Source organism: Merops nubicus, unplaced genomic scaffold, assembly GCF_000691845.1.
Source record: "Merops nubicus isolate BGI_N331 unplaced genomic scaffold, ASM69184v1 scaffold29047, whole genome shotgun sequence".
Taxonomy (NCBI): Eukaryota; Metazoa; Chordata; class Aves; order Coraciiformes; family Meropidae; genus Merops; species Merops nubicus.
The window spans coordinates 13,720-21,055 of record NW_008622736.1 but is presented as its reverse complement, the minus strand read 5'-3'; positions in this window follow the sequence as shown (position 1 = coordinate 21,055).

The following is a 7,336-nucleotide window of genomic DNA, read 5'->3' as shown; positions in this document are numbered from 1 at the left end:
GAGGTTTTAATGTCAGTATACTGAAGAGATTAAGAAACCGCTACATGTATTCAAATGCAAAATTTACAAATCCATCATACAGGAAACAACTTATTCTTTCTAGATTCACATAAGACAGCTAAAGGTTAGAATAACAAGGAAGAACTGATTTTAATGTGCTACTCTATATGGAGAGAAGTAGGTGGTTTTTTTTGGGTTTGGTTTTGTTTTGTTTTGTTTTAAAGTATCAATCATATTACTGACCAAACTTCCAAAGAAGCAATGAAGCTTCCTACTTGCCTGCTAAGCTAGTAGATCACAAAGTCAGTAAAACATACAAAAGCCATCTCAACTAGTGCAAACGGTCTAGTGGAAAACGTGAAAATAGTTCAAAATAAAGGTAGCATGCTTGTTGAGGAAAAGGGAGTCTCTTCAGTACAAAGTGAAAAGGCTTCTATTTTGTCTTTTGCAAGACAAAATCCTAGGGAAGACAGGAATTCGAAGATGTGAATATAATATTCAGACAATTAACAATATTACTGGATTGCCCATCATTACAGGAAACCACAAACTCATCTGCCCTCTTTATGACTTTAAACGTGACTGAAGTCATTAGGTAGCTAATTCAAGACAAGATTCGATACAAAATTTTCTTGCAAGAGGGATTAAGAAAGTAAGGAATAGGGAGAGTAAAATGAGATCACGTTGCTCTACAGAGCTTAAGATCAAGAACAATTACATTATTAAAGGATGGAAAATAAAAAATCCCCGGTGCTATAATCGGCACCTAACCTATCCTTGAAGATTTTTTTTAAGGGAATGGATGTACGTTTTCATTACTCTCAGTAGTTAGAGCCCAAAACAGTATAACCAGGAAGATAGCATTCTTGCATTGCTCCTTTCTCAAGACTAAATGATATCACCATGTAAAACTTCACACACCAGCCCTGATTTTAGCCACTCTGGCCTTCTATTCAATGGTAAACCAAATTAAAATGGGTTCTTTTGCCTCTCATTAGCTAACTAGTGATTTAATAAATTTTAAATTTTAGTGAGAACAAGGCAGTTACAAGTATTTCAGTTAAAAGGCTGTAATGAAAGCACTCTCAACTAACCATGCCACTAGGTGAGAGTCATGCACCAAACACTACTTGTTAATACAGAAGAAAAAAATAAAAGGCTTTGTAATGATTGCACAGGTATTTCAATACAAAAGGTACAGACCAAGATCCACCATGATGAGCAAACCCAAGAACCATACTCAACCATAATTATGTTACTTAGATTCTAAAAAATACTACAAAACTGACTCAAACAGAAAGTTAAGTCTTCTGGAGAAAACCATGGCAATACATAATTTGCACCCCGAGTATCTCAGCAAGTGACCGCACAATTTCACAAGCCCTACTTGTTATCTCAATTTTCACTAGTCAAGAATAAGACAACAAAAATTAAACAGTGTCCTTTCACATAAATACAAAAGTGCACGTGAAACAGTTATAAAAATAGAGTGGTTTTTTTAAGCAGTATGTTACATGCACATGTATGCAACATTATTCTTCAAACACTTGGAATTTATTACATGCACAGAGACTCTTCTTACCAAAATAAAACCACAACTAAATACTTTGATAATTATCATCTAAGGAAAGTTATGCAAGCTCTTATGCCCTTTGACTCAAATGCAGTTCTTAACTCTTCCCAAAGCTCAAGTACTTTGTAAGTGATGGTCTTTTCCCCTTCTATTAGTCTTCTTTCATTGGCCATCACCCTTACATATCTAGTTATAAAACTTTCTTACAACTAGTTGCCAGCTGCAACTGTTGGGCCTTATTTCATCCTCAGTTTGTTGCTAATGTGTCCTGGCTTGGGGTACAACAGAGCTGTTTTGTTCAATGATTTTAACTTTTTAGCTAAAGCTATTCTAATTAACTGCCTTGTTCAAAGTTAGCACAAACTCCCTGCTTCTACGGTGATAACACTCCATGTTTAGAGTTACTGCCAGGGACTGGTGTGCAGACCAAGGCCACTGCTAAGCTTGGATCCTACATAGAGGGGGGCAAAGAGTACCCTGCACCTGCGGGAGGATTGGGCAGGATAAGTGACCCCAAGATTCACCAGTGGGGTGTTCCATCCCACAGCTGGCATAGCCAGTAAAGCTGGAGGGTCAGGAGAGGCAAGCCCTGCCATTTCTCTTCCGCCTTCTTCCTCGCTTTGGCTGCTCCTGCTGCAGTGGCCACATCCGAGGAGAACTTCATCCATCCATCCTGCCTTTGATCCCAAGTCCTGTGTTACAGAATCATAGAATCCTTTAGGTTGGAAGAGACCTTCAATTAAGATCATCAAGTGCAACCATTGAGCCAATAGGGCTCTAAAGTCCTCTGCTAAAACAGATCAGAATCTGTCAGGGCTGGAAGGGACCACAAGGATCATCCAGTTCCAACCCCTCTGCCATGAACACGGACACCTCCCACTAGATCAGGCTGTTCCTGAACTGAGTTCCAGAATCCAGCTCTTGTACCCAGTCACCATCTGTGGCTGGGTCCAGCCTGGGACCCTCTCCCTGGGGGCTGCTCCCCAGCATCAGGGGTGATGGTGACATATTGCCATCGGGGAAGAAGCAGGGTTCGATACTAATGGTGTATATATTTGTACATATTCCATTTTTATTATCATTATTGCTATTATTATTAACGGCAGTAATAAAGCTGTTCTCTGATCAATAAGTCTGTCTCCCTTATTCCCTTTCTCTCTCCCTTTTGGGGGGTGGGAGAAGGGGGTTAACAGAGAGCATCTGTTATGGTTCTGGGGGTGGCCCTGACCCCAAACCGCAGCAGAATGGAAAGGAAAATAATATAACCTGCGATCATACACAGAGGGAGGCAACTGCCTCCTAAATGCTTGGAGCCAAACTATTTCCTGCTTTTGGAAATACTTCTGGAATGCTAAGTTACTAAGCATTGCCTAGATATCATATTTTTCAATCAGACAGGTTAATGAGCTAAGTGATCTTGAGAACCAATATACTATAGGAACAGTGTTATAAAAATAAAACCAAACAAACCCCAAAAGTCCACTCTACAAAAAAGCCCTCAAAAAATCTTTTATATACAGCAGTATTTATAACATTCTTTACAGGGTCCAAAAGTTTGAACAGAAAGGTTGCCACACTGTAGATTTGCTGAACAAATGACATTAATCAGCATGCTTCCTTAAGTCTTGAACTGAGGAATAAGGAGTGTCAAAACTATCATGACGTATTCAATGACTATCATCCCTAAGAATTAACACACAATTTCCCAACTTCTTTGAAAGGCAGTAAAACTCAGGTTCAATAAAAACACATTAATCTGTTTGCTTAAACAGATCAGTCTCTTCAGAGTTGTTGTACTAATTTAGGCTCCACACACAAAGACAAATGCTTAAGAAATACTATCTACATAATACAACCTTCTCAATCCTTAGATTCCCTTCCCTTTGAAACAATTCTTGGGAGAACTAGATTTGATGTGATTTGTAACTATACTGATGCGTAAAGACTGACTGGCACTAAAACTGGAAAACAAAATGACACAGAACAATTTGGTACTCAGCTTCCCTCCCAGTTACAACTGAAATCCTTCCATTGTTTTCAGCCAATCTGTAAGTCCCCATGCTGATACTAAAAGGAGTAATCCTCCTCCTCCTGCTCCTCATCCTCCTTCTGTTCCCTCTACCATGCTGACTTACCTGCTTTTGCTGCCATGCATTAAGTCTACTGAGGAAAATTTTTTTTTTTTCCTCTCTCAGTTCTGAATTACATCAGTTTCCTGATCCTGCTCTGTATAGCCATGGGAGTACTTCAGCTGGCACAAGGGATGAAAACAGGATACTGAAGTAACAGCTCCTTTCAGTGACAACATGGTCTTAGATCAGTCTAAACTGACCATGATATCATAACCTGCATGCCTAAGACACAAGAGTTGCAAAAACAAGAGTAGACAGACGAAGAATGACAACATAACTTCTGGTCTTTTGAATTATAAATTCAATTGAAATGTATTTTAAAAGTGTATTAGAAGTATTAGAACCGTATTTAGAAGTGTAGAGAGAGTTGGGGCTGTTCAATCTAGAGAAGAGAAGGCTCCGAGGTGACCTTATTGTGGCCTTCCAGTATCTTAGAGGGGCCTACAAGAAAGCTGGGGAGGGACTTCTTAGGCTATCGAGTAATGACAGGACGAGGGGAAATGGGGCAAAGCTGGAAGTGGGCAGATTCAGGCTGGATGTGAGGAAGAAGTTCTTCCCCATGAGAGTGGTGAGACCCTGGAATGGGTTGCCCAAGGGTGGTGGTTGAGGCCCCATCCCTGGGGGTCTTTAAGGCCAGGCTGGATGAGGCTCTGGGCAGCCTGATCTAGTGGGAGGTGTCCCTGCTCATGGCAGAGGGGTTGGAACTGGGCGATCCTTGTGGTCCCTTCCAGCCCTGACAGATTCTGATCTGTTTTACCAGAGGACTTAGTAGTGTCAGCTTGATGGTTGGACTTGATGATCTTAAAGGTCTCTTCCAATTTAAAGGATTATATGATTCTATGAACTTGCGCAGTTTTGTTATGAAAGTGATTTCAGGGAGCTCCGAGAAGCAGAGTGACAGATATTTTGTATTTGTGCAAGAATGCGTGAAATAATGCCCCAAACGAGGCAAGACAGAATACAAGGATAAAAAGAATTACTGAACAGCTACTTCCATATTATGGATCCCACAAAATAGAATTTTCTGAGGTTAAATAACTACAGAAATACACACACAAGGGGACAAATAAAATTTTTTACATCTAATAGCCTTCGTGTGGTTTTAACTGGCATTGCTTTTCAGACATAGATACACTACATTTTGCAGTTGGAAGGGATTTTTATCTTTTACATGCTAAGTCTGATCATGTGCAAACCAGACAACAGCCTTTCACCCTACAAAGTGCAATATCTCAAATATGAGACTCAAGTTTTCATTGAATGGCAGGAATAAATAAATCACTGATTACACCGACACTCCAATTTCCTAGCATGAAGCTACGATGCTTGATTGAAGTCTAATGGAAGATGTAAAGTTATTTACTAGAGAACTTCCACATAACTTGAAGTTATTAAAGATACTGTTTCATGTAGAAGTTGATAAATCAAAATGTAAAAAAAAAAAAAAGTTTTCTGTGACGACAATGAGCATTTCCCCCCCTTCTTTTTAAAGAACCTTTAAAGATACAAAATCATAAGAATTATTGCGTGACACTTGATACAGCACTACCCATAATAGCAGCATTCATATTAGAAGTGCAGTTTATTGCCTCAACTGCACAGATAAGCCTGACTTAAAGACAATCTTTACGTTGATCAAACATATTTCTCTCAGCCACTGAGGACAAAGAAAGGAAGTTAGTAGCATTTTGGGCATTTAAAACCTAAACAATAACTAAATTCAGGATTTCATAGTCTTATTTTATTAATAAATCCTGACATGCAGTATTTGAAATATTTGTCCAACATCTCAAACCTAGCAAAAACGTATCAACGGGAAAGAGGCAAAAGCCTGCACAGTAAAGCATTAAAGGACTTATCTTATGCTGTTGAAACACTAACACAGGTACAACTCAAACAATTAAACTGTAATAGATTTACCAATACAGCAGCACACTCTGTGAATACAGTTTCTTTCCATAGCAATTGTAAACACTGTTAACTCTCATACTCTAAAGTGCATTTCAAGAAAACCCAACCATATGTAAAGCAATGCCAGCTGCAGTGCTTGTAGTTTGTTTTTCGACATTCCATTCAGACTTCTAGAAAGAAGGAATGGCCTGCAGTATGTCTGCAAGAAATGCAGTACACTGCAGCAGAGTGCACACACACACACACACACGCGTATGCTTATCCTACCAGGCCATGCCAGAAAACTGAAAGTAGTAGTAAGACTTTTTTTTTTTTTAATGACTGTTTTAATCACGAGATTATCATCACACAAGAAGATTAACCTAAACATTTTTAGAATGTTTATTGCCATAGGTGAAGCAGAACATTGTTTTGGAAAACTAAAAAACACTGAGGAGTTCGAAGACTTGACTCAAAATAGTAACTGAAGAGCGGACACATCTGTGTAGCTACTCATGTTGTAGTACATGCTCACAAAAGAGAAACGAACCTAAGCCGAGAAGCCTTCCCCTTCAGTTTTCAACAGTCTGAAACTTCATCTCATTCAGAACATCTAAACCATCACACACATGAAAGCATTAAGAATTTAGAAGAGTCCTAGTATACCCTTACAGATCTGATTATGTCTGCACATTTATTACAATTAGTTCTTCAACTGTCAGCTGAGGACTGAAAGAAGATACTTCAATTACTTAAAGATTTAAAAAAGTAAAAAATTTATTTTATTTTGCAAACTGAAGTCTCAAGCAAGATTGCACAGTTTATACTAAAGATAGTGAGATGTGTCACTGGTTGTACAAGCATTTTTCAAAGACACTTTTAAAGAACTTGGAAAATAAAAAACTGGAAGACTTAGAACTAGAAACATCAGCTCTTGTATGTTAACAGGAAACATACTTTAAAGATACTTTTATAGATCTTTTCTGTTTGAGCTGATGTTTATTTCTTGCTCCTCAAACAACACTTTTTTCAAAGACTCATCTGATCACTTTCTGATTGCTTTTCAAAAGCAATTCCTAACCACTGGAAAAGTAACATCCTTGAGCAACTATACAACAAGAGTGATACAACACAAAAAAAAATAGCTCCAAGAAGTCTGCAAGTGTATTGACGGAACTAACAAATACAAGAGGATTTACTCATCCATAAGTTCATTCCAAAATGGGTACGGCAAAGAAAGACCAGGCTTGCAAAACACTCTCGCTCCCTTAGTCTGTCCTTCCTCTGTTCTGCTACCACCATATCACCTCCAGTCAATCAATTTCAAAGTTTGATTCTTTACAGGTCCAAGTACTGTCAAATTTCATCAGCTTCTTTGAAGGACTCAGAGAAAATTCAGCCTTCAGCTTCCCCCTCTTCTATGTTAAGGTCAAACTTCTAAGACATAATTTAAACTTGGCACCCGATTGCCTTAATTCTGTCACTCTCTTTACTAGAACTTTTTTTCACGGAATAATTTTTTCTTGTGCTAGGATTTTTACGGCCACTCTCCTAACCAATATGGTATTTAGAAATACTAGAATAACATAACTCATGTAAGTTGTGGATGAGTTTTTAAAGACTTAATACCCTCTAAATTTCATGGTCTGGAAACTTAAGTAAAACAACTCTTCCTAGCTTCTATCCAGTACAGAGAAGCCAGCATCAGGAAAAAAAAAAAAAAAAAAGTCAATTGAGACTA